Genomic DNA, 17748 nt, shown 5'->3' with positions numbered 1-17748 from the left:
AGGATGTTGTGAAGGCCAAGACAATGACAGGGTTCAAAAAAGAACTAGATAAATATATGGAGGATAGGTCCATCAATGGCTATTAGCCAGGGTGGGCAGGGATGGTGTCCCTAGCCTCTGTTTGCCAGAAGCTGGGAATGGGCGACAGGGGATGGATCACTTGATGATTCCCTGTTCTGTTCATTCCCTCTGGGGCACCTGGCATTGGCCACTGTCGGAAGACAGGACACTGGGCTAGATGGAACTTTGGTCTGACCCAGTATGGCTGTTCTTATGTTTTTATGTTCTTTATTTCTCCCTGCATGTTTGGATGGGATGTGAAAGCAGAATTGTATTTTTCAATGTCTCCGACAGTTATTGTGTCATGTTTCCTCTCTCCGCTGTTCCCCTGTCTTTCCTTTCACTCTGCCATTGGGAATGACTCCTATCTCGATTCTCTCTGTCTCAGCAGGTGATGAGACGGTGAGTCAGAATGAGGAGAATCCACAGCTGGAAGGTCCTGAGCAGGTGGAACTGCATGAGATGTTCTCAGAGAGATCCAAAGGGAACATTTCCCAGAACAGTGAGCAGGAAAAAACCTGGGAGAGTCAGGGCATGTCAGAAAGGCAGCTGGGAATCCAGCCAGGGAGGAAAGCAGACAGATCCATTTTTTGTGGGGGAGGATTCAAGGATCTTAAGGAAACCGCAGCCCAGCAGATAATCCACCTGGGAGAGAGAAAAAACAGTTGCACTGCCTGTGGGAAAAGCTTCAGCCGGCGCTCAAACTTTATTTCTCATCAGCGAATTCACACAGGAGAGAGACCCTATACGTGCTTGGAGTGTGGGAAAAGTTTCATTCAAAGCACACAGCTGATCAGGCATCAGAGAGTGCACACAGGAGAGAAGCCCTATAAATGCCTCCAATGTGGGAAAAGTTTCAATCAGAATTCACACCTCATTAGACATGAGAGACTGCACATGGGAGAGAAATTGTATAAGTGCACCGAGTGTGGGAAAAGCTTCCATCGGAGTTCAGGTCTTACCTCACATCAGAGAATCCACACCGGACAGACGCCCTTCAAATGCCTGGAGTGTGGGAAAAGTTTCGATTGGCGCTCACGGCTTATTGCGCATCAGAGAATTCACACAGGAGAGAGACCTTATAAGTGCCCGGAGTGTGGGAAATGTTTCATTCACAGCTCAGATCTTCTTTCCCATCAGAGAATCCACACAGGAGATAGACCCTATAAATGCCCCCAGTGTGGGAAAAGCTTCAATCACAGCTCAGATCTTCTTTCCCACCAGAGAAACCACACAGGAGAAAAACCCTACAAATGCCTGGACTGCGGGAAAAGTTTTAATCGGAGCGCTCACCTGTTTAGACACCAGAGACTGCACACGGGGGAGGAATCTTATAAATGCCCCAGCTGTGGGGAAAGCTTCAGTCAGCTCTCAGATCTTATTTCACATCAGAGAAGCCATACGAGTGAGAAATCCTATGAATGCCTCGACTGTGGGGAAAGGTTAAGTGACAGATCGGCCCTTAATAGACATCACCGAACCCACACAGGGGAGAAACCCCATAAATGCCTCGACTGTGGGGAAAGTTTTGATTGGAGCTCGAACCTCATTGTGCATCGGAGAATTCACACGGGAGAGAAACCCTATAAATGCCCAGAGTGCGGGAAAAGCTTCAATAGGAACTCGCACCTCATCCGACATCAGAGACTCCATGCGGGAGAGAAACCTTGAATGTGTCCGTTCTGCATTCAGAACGCACCACTGCGGGGGACTGATTTCTATAGCGCTCCATCGTGGGCAGCCTCGAAAAGCCTAGAAGCGTAAGAATCCCACCGCAGCCCGAGCAGCATCAGCCTCCAAGGGCTTGTCTAGACTTGGGAAGGGGGTTAGGGTTAGCCAGCACGACCCCGACTCCGACCAAACCTCCCCCACTGTTCCTAGTGTCGGCTGACTCGGAGTGTCTCATTTGTACGGTTCCCCCCTATTAGCCAAGTGATCGTGAGTCCCTGAGTTCCCCCTTCAGAGACAGATTGGCTTCTTCCCAGTCATTCTGAGGATACCCAATGCGGTTCTGAAGCGCTGCCATTTTTTGGTACCTTTTTCCTTTTATAAAACGTAAGTGAGTAGAGAGCTGGAGCAGAGAGGGAAAAGTGTGTTCTCACGGCCTCCGTGTTACTTAAAGCTGACAGGGTTAGCGGGGGAGTGGGGATTCTCTCCTTCTCCCCTCCATTGTCACAGTCCCCCTTGACGCAGCAGACATGAAGAGTTTATCCTCCCCCGTTCTCCCGCTCCACTTCCCCCAGCGTCTCGTGCCACAGTGCTGTCAGCTCTCCATGCTCAGGAGTCACACCTTGACTTGTTTGTTCCCCGATCAGACCGATGAGGGCTGGAGAGTCAGAGACCTGGAGGGAGAATTTGAAGGAATCCCCAAGCCAGTGTGGTTGTTCTGAGCGTACATCCACATGCCAAGCTGTTGGTAAAAGGCTAGATCCTCAAAGGGACTTCGGCACGTTAAGTTCCTAAATCCAACACCTAGGCACCACTGAGATCCTCAAAATCCCGGCTTGGCTACTGCTTAACCCTGCAGGTGCCTGCATTCCCCAGGGGCCTAAACTCCTGCCAGTAAAGTCCTCTGGGCATCTAAGTTTCAAGAGGTCATCTACGCCATCCCCCCTTGCTGAGGTCATCTACGCCATCCCCCCATACCAAGACCATTCCTGGCAAGTGTTTGTCCCCCGTGTTCTTAAAAACCTCCAATGATGGGCATTCCATAACCTTCTTAGGGAAATTGTTCTAGTGCTTAACAGCCCTCAGAGTCAGCAAGTTTTTCCTAATAACTAACCTAAATCTCCCTTTGTGCAAATTAAGTTGATTACATCTTGTCCTGCCTTCAGTGGCCATGGAGAAAAATTGATCATCATCCTCTTTATAACAGCCCGTAGCATATTGGAAGACTGTTATCAGGTCCCCCCTCAGCCTTTTCTTCTCTCGACTAACCATGCCCAATTCTTTCAACCTTTCCTACTAAGTCAGGATTTCTCAACCTGTTATTTTTGTTGCTGTCCTCTGGTCTCTATCCAATCTGTTTGCATGTTTCTAGTGTGGTGCCCCAAACTGGACATGGTTCTCCATCTGAGCCCTCATCCGTGCCGAGTACTTTGGAGCAATTACCTCCCAAGCCTTACAAGCGACGCTCCTGTTAATACATCCCAGATGGTATTTGCCTTTTTCACAACGGCGTCACACAGTAGCATTGCCGAGAGTGCCCGGCCTGCCGGAAAGGTGCTTCCTCGTTGAAGAGAGATCTCTCGAGAAGCCATCAGGACAACAGCCTAGAGCAGGTGGTTCTCAACCTGTTTACCGTTGTGGGCCACATATGCAGCTCTCTCTGTGTTTCATGGGCCGCATCTACATAGTATATATACGACATGTCTGGCCCTGAGGATGTTACATGGGCTGCAGCTGTGTCCTGATTGGGCCTCGAGTTGAGAACCATTGATCTAGAGCAGTGGTCCCCAACCTTTTTAGTCTGGCGGGTGCCGGACGATGAGCCACCGAGGACCGTGGCGCGCGGACAAGCATCCGCCGAAATACCACCGAGAAGCAGTGTCATCAAGAGGCGTTGCCGCCGAAATTCTGCCGAAAATCAGCCACATTTCAGCGGTGATGCCTCTTGATGACGCTGCTTCTCGGCGGCATTTTGGCGGATGCTTGTCCTCTGGCCAGTACGCGGGCACACATAGATTCCCCAGCGGGCGCCATGGCGCCCGCAGGCACCACATTGGGGACCACTGATCTAGAGTCAATGACTCTGATTGTCTCCTCGGGGTCTGTACTGGGACCGGTGCTGTTCAACATATTCATAAATGATCTGGAAAAATGGGTAAACAGTGAGGTGGCAAAATTTGCAGATGATACAAAACTGCTCAAGATAGTGAAGTCCCAGGCAGACTGCGAAGAGTTACAAAGGGATCTCACAAAACTGCAACAAAATGGCAGATGAAATTCAATGTTGAGAAATGCAAAGTGATGCACATTGGAAAACGTAATCGCAACTCTACATATAAAATGATGGGGTCTAAATGAGCTGTTCCCACTCAAGAAAGAAATCTTGGAGTCATTGTGGCTAGTTCTCTGAAAACATCCACTCGATGTGCAGCGGTATTCAAAAAAGCTAACAGAATGTTGGGAATCATTAGGAAAGGGATAGATAAGACGACAGAAAATATCATACTGCCTCTATATAAATCCATGGTACGTCCACGTCTTGAATACTGTGTGCAGATGTGGTCGCCCCGTCTCAAAAAAGATATATTGGAATTGGAAAAGGATCAGAAAAGGGCAACAAAAATAATCAGGGGTATGGAACAGCTTCCCTATGAGGAGAGATTAAAAAGACTGGGACTTTTCAGCTTGGAAAAGAGATGACTAAGGGAGGATATGATAGAGGTCTATAAAATCATGACTGGTTTGGAGAAAGTAAATAAGGAAGTGTTATTTACTCCTTCTCACAGCACAAGAACTAGGGGTCACCAAATGAAATTAATAGGCAGCAGGTTTAAAACAAACAAAAGGAAGTATTCCTTCACACAACGCACAGTCAGTCTGTGGAAATCTTTGCCAGAAGATGTTGTGAACGCCAAGTCTATAACAGGGTTAAAAAAACTAGATAAGTTCATGGAGGATAGGTCCATCAATGATTATTAGCCAGGAGGGCAGGGATGGTGTCCCTAGCCTCTGTTTGCCAGAAGCTGGGAATGGGCGACAGGGGATGGATCACTTGATGATTCCCTGTTCTGTTCATTCCCTCTGAAGCACCTGGCATTGGCCGCTGTCGGTAGACAGGATACTGGGCTAGATGGACCTTTGGTCTGACCCTGTATGGCCGTTCTTATGTTCCCTATCTACTGGACCATCCCCATGCAACTATGAACTCTCTACTCAGAAACCTGACCGGGGAAGAGGCCAGAGTGTCTCAGCCTGGGAACCTGGCAAAAGGGGACAGAGACTATATTTAAAGGGGGTACCTCTTTGGGGGAGGGATCTGCCACTACATGGGCTTCAGAGAGAAGGCAGGAGAGGTTCTCCCTAGCCTGAATCACAGACAAAACCTCAAGAAGAGCAGAGAAAAGCAGAGGAGAGAGTGGGTGACAAGCCGGGAAATCCGTGAACAATTTACGAATGCTCTGTGAGGTTCTGAACTCTCCGTGCGCATCTGTGTCCTACTGCAAACCCCATTTTCAATTGCCAGGCTGATCTCTACCTTCCCACCGTCTTCCGAGCTCCATCCTGAACTAGAATTCCATAAGGGTTGCTGGCATGGGGCTAACAATGGAGGGCCGTTAACCTTTGACCCCACTCGCCATCCACACAGGTGCAGAGAGAGCAGCGAAGCAAGGCAAAGCCGTTTTTATAGGCCGATCAGGGAGGATCACTTGGCAACAAAGTCACCTGGCAAGCATCTGCGGTGGCCTGGGGAGAATGTCATTTGTTTTGGGGAGGGGTGAACATTATAAAAGAGCAGGAGTTGCTTCTTCTTCAGGGCCATTTAGCTCAAGAGGAGGGGGAAGCCCAGCGTGTAGGAGCCTGATGAGGCAGGGAAGCTGCCTCCATACCTGAACACAGGTGGTCCCCTCCAAAGGCTCCCAAAGACAGGGTGAACTACCGAGGGGCACTGCGCTGAGAATGCTTGTTGTGTTCTGTATGATCATGTGTGCTTTAGCTGTTAAGCAAAAGAGCAATGGTGTTCCCTGTGCAAAGTGTATGTGTGTGTTACATGTAGGCTTGGAAGGACTAGTTTTTTATCGTAAATGTTGATTTCACTGCACACACACAAATAGATGTAAAATAGTTCCATTGAAAACAACCTGAAATTGACGAATAGGCAAAGTAAGAAAAATGCTGTGTGAGAAACTTTAGAGTCCAAATCCAGGTATTTAGACCTTTTCGATTAGGCTTATTACAAAAGCACTAGGGAACGAATAGTAAAAACAAGTACGACGGTTTGAGGTAAGGATATGTATTCTGTATATTTTGATGTGTGATGCTGACAATTTGTGGTTTAATGGTTTATAAAAGTTTGACGTTTTTGACTCTCGACGCATACGGTCATCAAATAATTGTCGGACCTTTCAACTGTGACAATTATTCCTGCTACGGTGAAATTGCAGTTTTCCTGCAATTGTGAAAATTTTAAAAGATAAACATCTAAAACAAAACAAAACAAAAAAGCTTCAAAATAAACATTGCTATTATCTGGTGAAATCATGAAAAAGTAAAAATCAAATTCTGCCTAGAGTAGTTATATGCCTCACAACTACTACATGGCCCCTTGAAGAGGTAGCTGAGAAGTATCACACCTTGGGGTGGATTTCTGGGTCAGGTTGTGTTTAACCAAAGAGGTGCGGGGGGTGGGCTGAAAGATCAGCATTGAGCCAAGGGGTTAGCAGCTGGACAGCGGGTTCCAGTTCTTGGGGGTGTGTGCTAGACACATGGTTTGTGACCTGACAGTGTGCCTCAGGAACCCAGGAGTGGGGCAGTGGCTGGATTCTGTTTAGGCTCAAAACATCTGAGGACCCAGCTGGGTTCCCTCACAGCACTTTAGAGACCGAGCCCTCGACTTGGACCTGTGACCAAGGGATCACAGGACTTCTGCTATTTTGCAAAGATCTGTAGCTCTACATGATCATAATGATTATAATCAATTCTCATGCTTCAGGGCTTCAGCGGGTCACCTGGCAGGGGTCAGGAGGGAATTTATTCTCCTTGATGCACAATTGGCTTGATATTTTCTGTGTTCCCCACCACCGCCACCTTCCTCTGAGGCATCAGAGATCAATCATGGCTGGAGACGGGACACTGGACAGGGTGGATCAGTGCTCTCAGGTGGTACAAAAACTCCTTTCTAGATTATCTTGCTCAGGTGCTCAGGGTTATGCTGATTGCCAGATTTGGCATTGGAAGGGATTTTTTCTCCAGATTAAATTAGCTGTGACCTGGGGAAGAGGTGGAGGGGTTCATCTTCCTCTGTACCATAGAGCATGAATCGCCTGCTGGGATCACCTGGAAATATTGCACCAGTATCAGCAGCAATTTTTGAAGCAGTTTACATAGGCATGTCGATTTCAGTGCATTTTGAAAATTCAAAGCCGCTATTCTAGGGAGAACTGTATCTCTGGAACCCCTTCACCAAATGACTCCCCGTTTGCACCCCTCACTCATTAAACCAGGGCAACCCCACTGGGGTCACTGGGCCACAATCTCCTCTCACACACCCTGTAGCAAATCAATGTAATCCTATTGAAGTCACTGTGATGGAATTGCCTCTCACCTCATTTCAATCAGGAGTCCCTGGACCGGTCAGCCGCAGAGTGAAGTTCCTGTGAGTGGTGAATCAGGGGGGGAAAGTCCCAGGGGCTCCTACAGCAATGTCTGACTATTGGAAAGGAAACAAGCAATATCAGAGATGGAGGGAAAAGGGAAGAGGGGAGCAGCGGGGTGGGGGTGGTAATTCATTAAAAAATCTAAATCCTATTACTGCCCGAGACAAACCAGCAGGTCCCACCGAATTCCACCGAGACGGGGGAATCTCCCCAGCAGTGAAGTGCAGTGATCTTAATGTACTGAACAGTGAGCTGGGCACCTTGATTCTGGCACGGCCTAGCTGGGTGCGCTCAAACCACTTGGATAATGGTCTTCAAATTTAATAAAAAGAACAGGAGTACTTGTGGCACCTTAGAGACTAACACATTTAGTGCTCCTGTTCTTTTTGCGGATACAGACGAACACGGCTGCTACTCTGAAACCTTCAAATTTAGTATTTCTCTGTGTACGATCAATATAAATGCCCTCCCATCTTCCTTCACTTCTGTCTTCTAGGTAATTATCTAGTAGACAGATATATACTATATTTATTTAATTAATTAACAGATACAATAGAAACGCCTCTGATGTCGCCTGTTTGCTTTCCAATAGTCAAGTATTGCTGTAGGACTCCCCAGTTTTTTTTCTCCTTTTCTCACTTACTGAATTTAAATACAAAATCCCATCAGGTTTTGATTTATTGCCATCGATGTATGAATTATTTGCCTGGATATTATTTTCCTCCTATAATATCTGCTATTTACATTGAAAGTTTATTGAAGCACAGAAAATCTAGGGATTAAATCAAGCATTTATAGCGAAACTCTGGTTGAGTGATCATGCAAAACAAACTTCATTAGACTTTATTCAAGTTTTTTTTTAGTTAAATATTAGGGGTTTTAATAAATTTTTATTAATACCCTTTCTTTGCTGGAAAGGAGAGGGTTCATTTTACTTTTTGTTTTGATAGGTGAAGGGCATTTACTTCCTCTGTTGTTAACAAAAATACAGGCAGAAGGCAAAGGAGAGGGGGTAGAAAAGGCCAGTGAAACAGGGCTTGTGTTTTCAGAACACTGGACTGCTGGTTAGTTACCAGCGAATGCTTCAGCTGGCAAATTGGGCAGAACACCTGCTGCTTGGACTCTGGTTTATGTTGTGATCAGAGACATTATTTGATTGAAGTCTTTTTTTAAGGTCAAAGCAGGTTTGGATGAATCATAGAATATCAGGGTTGGAAGGGACCTCAGGAGATCATCTAGTCCAACCCGCTGCTCAAAGCAGGACCAATCCCCCAGACAGCTTTTTACCCCAGTTCCCTAAATGGCCCCCTCAAGGATTAAACTCACAACCCTGGATTTAGCAGGCCAATGCTCAAACCACTGAGCTATCCCTGCTCCCCAGGAGAATTAAGAATGAGAGACAGGATAGTAGGGAAGGGTGTGTGGGTCAGTGTGTGACATCTCCCCTCTACCCCGCTCCTCCTTTCCACGCTCAGGGGCATGGAGGCTTCTGTGTGTGAATCCTCCGAGGTGCTGCTCCTCCCAAGCAATGACACAATGGGTGTATGGCTATCAGGGGAGCTGGAACAATTTGTACAGTGGCGGGGCTGAGAGCCGTTGAACCAAATGAAACCCTGGATAGGATGGAAACCCCTTCAAGCCGGGGGGCGGTGGCCCCCCTAGTTCCAGCGCCTGTGATCGCTAGGACCCAGGAGGAGCTGGGGATGGAGCCATGGCTGGAGTCATGCTGTCCCAGCAGCAGGAAGTGAATTGCACTGGCTACAGTACGGGCTTCGTAGCTGGGTGAATTCCAGGTTCCATTGTCCCTTTGCGAGATCCCCGAGCCCCGGCGGCTGGTGCTGGGAGCCCGGAGCCCTGGCTGCAGCCGGGAGAGGGGAATCTCCAGCAGGGCCCTTCCCGCGGCTCCCCAGGAGCCTCTCCCAGGGCAGAGCCCCCCTTCCCAGGCCCCAGCTCCCAGGGAGGGCACCGCTCGGAGGGAAGGTAAGAGAGACCTTCCCATTGCACCGTACCAGGGCACAATGTGTCAGGAGGATCTTGCTGGCTGGCTGCTCTCAGGCCTGTGTGCAGCGTGCTGGGGTTTTTAGTTAGCTGAGTGGGATGCTCAGCTCCACCTGTTTTATTCACCTCCGCTCCTTTGGCGGGTGCTGCCGGTGGGTGTCCTTTGGCACCCTGGCATTTTCCCACCCTCGCTCGCAACTGGGGAATCCGGGTGCGGGGCAGCCTTTGCCAGCCCTCCGGATTGTGCCCCGAGTCTTGCGTGCTCACGATTGTTTTCCTGAAAGCCCCTGCCCCGGGAGTCGAGTGGAGATGTGATGATTTCAGCCTTCATTCCGGAAGAAAAAGTAATTAGCTAGCCCGCGTGGCTGGGGACCCCAGTGCACCCCGGCGGCTCGACAAGCAGAAGGCAAATAAAAATCCGTTATTTTGACACGGTCGCGTGATTTTAAAGCCAATCGCATGATTTTTCGGGAGCCCGACTCATGATTTTTGAACATTTGGGGTTGCACAACCCCTGCAGGTGAGATCCCCAACGGGTGCAAACAAAATCAATGGCGCTACAGCGGCTTCACACCAGCTAGGGATCTGGCTTGAAAAGTCTGTATTAACAGGGCTATTTGAGTGCTGTCTTTGGGTTTCTTCAGAGTCAGCAAATGCCAGACAAAGTGGCATATATATATATACCTCTACCCCGATATAACGCGACCCGATATAACACGAATTTGGATATAACGCGGTAAAGCAGCGCTCTGGGGGGCGGGGCTGCGTGCTCCAGCGGATCAGCGCGTCAGCGTGTCTGCCTCCGACACGCTGCTCTGAGCGGTGTGTTAAGGGTGCCAGGCTGGGGCCAAGGGGTTGGATAAGGGGCAGAGGGTCTCGGGGGGTGGTCAGGGGACAGGGAGCAGAGGGGTTGAATGGTTCGGAGGTTCTGGGGGTGGGGCAGTCAGGGGATCGGGGAATGGGGGCATTGGTTAGGGTGTGGGAATCCCGGGGGACCTGTCAGGGGGCGGGGGTGTGGATAGGGGGCGGGGCAGTTAGCGGACAGGGAGCAGGGGGGTTGGGTGGGGTCCTGGGGGTGATTAGGGATGGGGGGGTCTCTGGAGGGGATGGTCAGGGGACAAGGAGCAGGGGGGCTTAGATAAGGGGTGGGGTCTTGGGAGGGTTGGTTAGGGGCCAGGGGTCTCTTGAGGGGGTAGTCAGGGGACAAGGAGCCGGGGGTGTTGGATGGGTCAGAGGTTCTGAGGTGTCAGTCAGGGGGCGGGAAGTAGGTGGGGGTCAGATAGGGGGCGGGGCTAGGCTGTTTGGGGAGGCACAGCCTTCCCTATCCAGTCCTCCATACAGTTTTGAACCCCGATGTGGCCCTCCGGCCAAAAGCAAGTTCGATATAACACGGTTTCACCTATAACGCGGTAAGATTTTTTGGCTCCCGAGGCCCGCGTTATATCGGGGTAGAGGTGTATATGTCGATATTGCCAGTAAGAGCTTCATCAGAAGAATGCTACCAAGGTAGCAAAGTCCAGCACTCACAGGTAGGCAGTGCCAGAATCAAGGGAGGACTCACAACCATGTTAATTCTGCTCACATATGTGTGGGCAGAACGGCCAGTCCAATACTGTGGGCCAGGACACAGTCCGGAGTGGGCCGCCCGTTTGCCCCGCTCTTAGTAAGTCAAGTGCTTCGTAAATCTTTAACTCCACCTGACTCCTGTCATCTTGTTCAGTTTGGTACAAAATTGTGTTGGCCCTGTTTGAACCCCACATTTGACTGTCCACTGTTGTTGGGTTTTTTTGTAAGTGTAGTTTTACTAAAACCGTTCGTTTTCAAAGATCTGGTAGCATTTCTCGGCGTGCAGACGGCTCGGGATTTCTCTCATTACAGTTGCTGGCATTAAAAGGACAAGGAAACGTGGACCTGGTGTATTTACAGCATTTGTAGTTTATATCAGCGGTCCCCAAACTTTTGAGTGTCACGGCCCCCCTTACCCATGTCTGTGCCACGCCCCCGCCTCCCTCCAGAGCTGGGGCCAGGAGCGAGGCTGTGGCTCTGGGGTGGGAGGGAAACAGAGGGGGTAAGGGAGCCAAGACTGGGGCCACAGCTGGGGGTGGGTCTGGGACCAGGAGTGGGTCCGCAGCTACAGGCCGAGGCTGGGGGTGGGGGCGGGAGCGGAGCCGCAGCCGGGCTGCGGTGGGGGCCAGCAGCCAGGCCCGTGGCCAGGTGCAGTTCCACTCCCGGCCTCGCCCCCAGCCTCGGCCCTGGCCCAGGAACAGAGCCGTGGCCATCGGCTGAGGCTGGCGCGGGGCTGGGAGCGAAGCTGCCCTGAGGCTGGGGATGGGGCCAGGAGCCGGGGACGCGGCTGGAGGCAGGACGGAGCAGAGCTGGGGGTGGGGAGGAGCTGGGTGGCACTCCCTCCCTGTCCCTGTGGGGGCTGGCCCGGGCCCTGCCATGCCCCCCCCCCCGACGTTCCTCCACGTGCCCATAGGGGGGGCACGCCCGACACTTTGGGGATCTCTGGTTTATATGGATGTAATCATTAAAATTAATACTTTTCCTCCAAAAGTGCTAATAGCTGGCCGCAGTGCCTATTGCAACTGCACAGGTAGGCTGCAGGGGGGGAAAGTTTGGGAACCCCTGCACTGTTCATTAACACAGGCCCGCTGTCATTTAGTGCTTTTAGACCTCTGGTCTGTGATGGGTTAAACACTTAAGTACTGGGGAGCTCTACCCAGCTGTCAGACACTGGGACGGAGGTGGTCAGGCCTAATGGTCTGAGCTGGGGCAGTCAGGCCTAGTGGTCGGAGCCAAAATCAGGCGTCTGGGGCACAGGTGGAGCGAGGCTGGAGCAGGACTAGGAACAGGGCTGGAGCAAGGCTAAGGCGTGGGAAGTCTGTTGCCACCCCATCAGGCAGGAGACCGTACCAAGCCCTGGAGTGACAATGAGCTGTGCTGGTCCTCCTGTGGGATTATATATCCGGTCTGGGAGTCACATGACCAGTTTCTGGCTTGGGGATTGGCTGGAGCCTGGCATAGGAGGGACTCATCACCTCACATCATCTCTGTGGAATTCCAGGGGACCCCCACCCCAGCTTGTCTCCGGGGCACTAATGGGGTTAGATTAACCATTCCCCACCAAACATCCTTCTTTTCCCCTCCAAATATCTGTGTCACAAGGCAGGGCTTCTCTGCCTCTCCCACGCTGTGCCACACCCAACCTCCTCTAAGGGGGATTATTTTCTTAAAACAGGGAAGTAAACAAACTCACTCCTGTGTCTCCGGTTCAGGGCCACCCCCACCAGGGATCTCTGGTGCCCCTGCTCTGGGCATCTTCCACTTTTACTTGCCTCTGCTCCCTTCCTGAAGCGATGCTCCTAGGTCTGCTTCTCAGAGACCCGCCACTGGAGTTGGCTCCTCTCCACTGTGGGGTCCTTTCCCCCAGACGCAGCCTGTCTCAATAAAACCAACTCCGATTTAGCCTTTTCCTGTCTAACTGGCCAGGTTACATAAGTTGCTTCAGAATTTCCTCATTTCCTGTCTCATTTATTGAATCCTCCTGTTATAAAATCTCTGCAAAAGTCACCAATTTTTCTTCTCTAGCCATTGGATAAGAACATAAGAGCGGCCAAACTGGAGCAGACCAATGGTCCATCTAGCCCAGTATCCTGTCTGTGACAGTTGCCAGTACCAGAGCTTTAGGGGGAGTGTACAGAACAGGGCAGAACAGATCCACTCTTGTCTTCTCCTCCCAGCTTCTGGCAGTCAGAGATTTAGGGTCACCCAGAGCACGGGGTTGCATTCCTGACCATCTTGGCTAATAGCCACTGGTGGACCTATCCTCCATGAACTTATCCAGTTCTTTTTTTGAACCAAGTTCTACTTTGGGCCTTCACAACATCCCCTGGCGAGGAGTTCCACAGGTTAGTTGCACATCATGTGAAAAAGAACTTCCTCCTGTTTGTATTAAACCAGAGCTGCTGCCCCACTGATACCCAGAGGCTCTCCTTCGCATTAGCGCTCGCAGGAGCCGATCTAGCTACTGGGAAAGCCATTGCCCCCGGGAATGGACGGTAACCAAGTCTCCCAGCCAGAGGGAGAGGCGACATGAAATAGAAAGGGAGAGAAAGACTTAAAAGGAGCAGCAGGAGCAATAAATGGAGAGAGAGGTTCCCAACTCCCAAACCTGCCCTGCTCCATTGACTGCATCTGTCCTCCCTGGGCAGAATTTCATGGGAACAAGGTGTGTGAAGACTCTATGCCTATATCTAGCTGTGCGTTTCAACTGGCTGACCAGTTCAGCGCAGCTACAAGATGCCATGTAATATGTCACTGGGAAGCCAAGAACTCACTCATCATTAATCTTGCAAGATGTGTATATGATCGACCCACAACGGAGTATATAGATCTGCTGAAATTATGACGGGAAATGTGTTTAAAAGGCATGCCAGGGCCCAGGGGGAGTTGATAAACTGTTTTTTTTCCAGAGACAAAGGAATGCGGATCTGCCTGCTTAAATGTGTCTCCCATATACATGGAGCAAGGTGTGTCCAGAGACAAAGAAAAGCACATTTGCATGCCAGGCTGATGAAGGCATGAGGAGAGCAAAGTGTGTGTGTGTGTGTGTGTGTGTGTGTGATCACTTAACACAGGGGCTCTCAACCTTTGCAGCTTACTGTCCCCCTTTCAGGAGGCTGATTTGTCTTGCGTACCCCAAGCTTCACCTCACTTAAAAATGACTTGCTTACAAAATTAGACCTAAAAATACAGACTAACACGGCTGCTACTCTGAAAAATACAAAAGTGTCACGGCCTCTAGTACTGAAAAAATTGCTTCCTGTCTCATTTTTACCATGTAATTATAAAAGAAATCAACTGGAATGTAAATATTATACTTACATTTCAGTGTATAGTCTATGGAGCAGTATAAACAAGTCAGTGTCTGTCTGAAATTTTAGTTTGTGCTGAGTTCACTGGTGCTTTTTCTGTAGCCTGTTGTAAAACTAGGCAACTATCTAGATGAGTTGATGTACCCCCTGGAAGACCTCTGCGTACCTCCAGGGGTACACGTACGCCTGGTTGAGAACTACTCTTAATCTCAACAGGAGATGGAGGCTGCACCTTCTCGCCTCTTGAAGTGGGGTTAAGGAACTTTGTTCCGGGAGAGAGCAAGACGCTGCAGGGAGACAGTGTTGGGGAAATTCGGGAGTGGCGGGGATTTTGGGGGGTCATTCTGCCAACAGAACGGGCTCTGGCCTCTGTAGGTTTAGAAATAATCAGGGGTTCAATCGGGTGAGGAAAGCAGAATGGCCAACCCCAACTGTTCAAAAACCATGAGTCAGGCTCATCCAGAATCATGTGATTGGCTTTAAAATCATGAGATCATGTAAAAATAAGAGATTTTTATTTGCCTTCTGCTTTTTGGGCCTTTTGGGTGCACAGGAGTCACACGTTGAAGCTTTCGCTACAGCCACGAGGGCTAGAAACTTGCCCTTTTCTTTAAGAATGAAGGCTGAAATGATCACCTATTCACTTGACTCCAGGAGCTGGGGCTTTAAGGAAAACAATAATGATCATGAGACTCATGACAAAAGCCTGAGAGTTGGCAACACTGTGAAAGCCGGGATGTGACTGCAAGACTTGTTTGCTGGCTGCGAGTCACAACAACATAACATTTAAGGCATCCAGAGTTGCAGAGCCGGGGTGACAAAACCCCTTAATGGTCTGGGCTGAAACCCCAAATTGCAACAGTGAGGAGCAGAGAGAGGACAAGTCAGTTCCTGCCTCTTCCGAGTCCCCGTGCTGCTGGGGGGACTCTCTGCTCTTGTGGGGGGGGATCCCCCGACGTGGGCCTGTCGATTCTGCTCTTTTTTAGTGTTCGTTACAGTGACTCTATAACAGGGAGGGTTTAAAACTCTCTGGGTGGGTTTAGTCCTGGTAGGAGGGGCCGGGTCTGCACTGGGATAAAGTGACCCAGTGTTTTCCCAGCACGGCAGAGTCTACAATGTAGGGAAAGAGCCTTGTGGGGGGCGGGGGTGTGAAATAAACGAAAGCCCCTTCTGAAAGCTCCCCAGTCGCTCCTCTCGCCCCGACAGGCTGCAGAATAACGACCACATCTCGCTCCAGATCGTCCCATCGGACCATGAAACAGGGACGGAAAACGGCGGGAGCGGAACCTGCTCGGGTAAGGGATTTGAAGAGAGGTCGCTGCTAAAGGAGGAGGACAGAAAATAGCACATGTCGAGGGAGGACGGGGACAGTAGGTCATTGACTTGCTGGGACTCCTCAGCCTGGGGCTGGAGTTTTAGATCAGGGCCATTGGAAGAGGGAAGAAGTTCCCCCATTTCTACAACAGGGAACAACCCCCCTACCCAAGGCTGGAGAAATTTACCAGACTCCCAGTGCCGGAGCCAGAAACTTCTAGCCAGAAGCAGACAATGGTGAGGTATAGGCGAGATGTCCCATCCTGGAGGCCCAGCTCCTGAGAAGGTGAGGGGTTGGGATTTCTCTCCCTGGACCCGTTTTGGGGGCATCATTTCTCGTATCACCCTCTGGCTGGTAGGAATGTGACGAACATGAAGGTCCTTGCTCTCCTCCATCTGCTGGGATGGGAGGGACAAGGAGCGCTCACCTTCTCCCCCCCTTGAAGCCTCCTGGCTGCTCTGAGCAGGGTGGGGGTGGGATTCTGCTACTCTGTCCCCCCCAGAGCTTCCATTTTATTGGCCCTCCTCCCCGTGACTAGCGGGATTGTGGCTGGGGCAGCAGGTGCTGAGTGGGGGACTCTTGGTGTTTCAGATACCGGTGACCTTCGAGGAGGTGGCTGTGTATTTCACCCAAGGGCAGGGGGCTCTGCTGGACCCCGCTCAGAGAGCCCTCTACAGGGACGTCATGCAGGAGAACTACGAGACGGTGACCTCGCTGGGTAAGGGAATCCTGGCCCCTCGGTTATTAAAGCCACACGGTCCGTGAGGTGCCCAGTTCAGCTTCTGCTCAGGTTCTTTCCAGGTCGCTTAGATTTTAGGAGAATGGGCTGCACAAGTCCCCAGATCCAGTGAGACAGAGACTTTCAACTTCACACCCCTCCCACGTGATGGGGGAGGCAGAAACACAATGGAGATGCTAAGTCGTCCCTATCCCCACAGCTTTCAAAGGGGGGCGGAAGCTTGTATTTGCCTGCCTGTGTTATTTCTCCCCGTCCCCATAGGCGCTGGAACTAGGGGTGCTGGCGGTGCTGTCGCACCCCCTGGCTTGAAGTGGTTTCCATTATATACAGGGTTTACAGTTTGGTTCAATGGCTCTCAGCCCCCGCACTGTACAAATTGTTCCAGCGCCCCTGTCTGCCCCCCTCCCTTCCTGGGCCTAGCCCCTGGGCAGGGCTCTGGCCTCTGTAGGTTTAGAACTAGGCAGAGGCTTGACACCAGATCTGTGTCTGCATCATGAAGTCCCCCAGAGTGCACAGATCCTGGAAACTCCCACAGAACAGCCCGTTCCCTCAACAGACACAGGGCCGGCTCCAGGTTTTTTGCTGCCCCAAGCAATAAAATTTTTGGCTGCCCCCCGCCCCAGCCCTGGGCTCCCCCCCACCAGTGCTGACTCTGTCCACTCCCCCCTCACCTCCAGCCGGTCCGGCACTGGCAGGGTCAGGGTAAGCAGCGAGGCTCCCGGGCTTCCATCTCCAGGATCGGCCAGGACCTGGGAGGGCAGAGCCGGGGAACCGCCCCGGCAGGGGGCTGAGGAGCCGGGGCAGGGTAGCCCCAGAGGGAGTGGAGCCCCGGAGAGCGGGACGGGGCCCCGCACGGCAGCGCCCCGCCCTCTATGGCCCCGCTGCTGCTGCTTCTGGCCGCCCTGCCGCAGTCCCTGGGCGGCTTGGGCCACTTCACCCAGCCCCGGCTGCGGCGCTGGGGGGCGACTGCCCTGCGGCACCTGCAGGCGGCTCCGTGTGCCCCATGGGGCGGCCCCCAGCCCGAGTGTCCCCTGCTCGGAGCCTGCCCAGCCCAGCCACAAGATGCGGGCGCTGCACCCCCCGTGCACAACGCGCTGCTGCTGCCAGGGCCGGCTCTAGGCTTTTGCCGCCTGAAGCAAAAAAAAGATGGCCGGAATGCCGCCCCTGAAAATGTGCCGCCCCAAGCACGTGCTTGGTTTGCTGGTGCCTAGAGCCGGCCCTGAACAGACGCCTGCCTCACCCATCAGGCCTCAGTGACTGCGTTCCCAGTTGTTCAGATTCCAGCCCAGCGCGGGGCCAGGTTAAAATCAGGGATTGTTCTTTGTGACAAATACTCTCCCAATGCCTGACACGCCCTCATCTCGCCTGATTTCCCCTCCCCCTGCCCCATAGCAGGATTCCCCCTTCCCAAACCTGAGCTGATCGCCCGGCTGGAGC

At 51.5% G+C, this 17748-nt stretch overlaps 1 pseudogene; it reads left to right on the top strand.

The window, feature by feature from the left end:
* The window catches only part of LOC112124284, a 408472-nt pseudogene that overhangs the window by 655 nt on the left and 390069 nt on the right, over window positions 1–17748 (top strand).

The sequence above is a fragment of the Terrapene carolina genome, unplaced genomic scaffold (genome assembly GCF_002925995.2).
Source record: "Terrapene carolina triunguis isolate 2854851 unplaced genomic scaffold, T_m_triunguis-2.0 Scaffold990, whole genome shotgun sequence".
Classification (NCBI taxonomy): domain Eukaryota; kingdom Metazoa; phylum Chordata; order Testudines; family Emydidae; genus Terrapene; species Terrapene triunguis.
The sequence above is the reverse complement of the archived record's forward strand: the minus strand, read 5'-3'. Positions and strand labels throughout refer to the sequence as shown.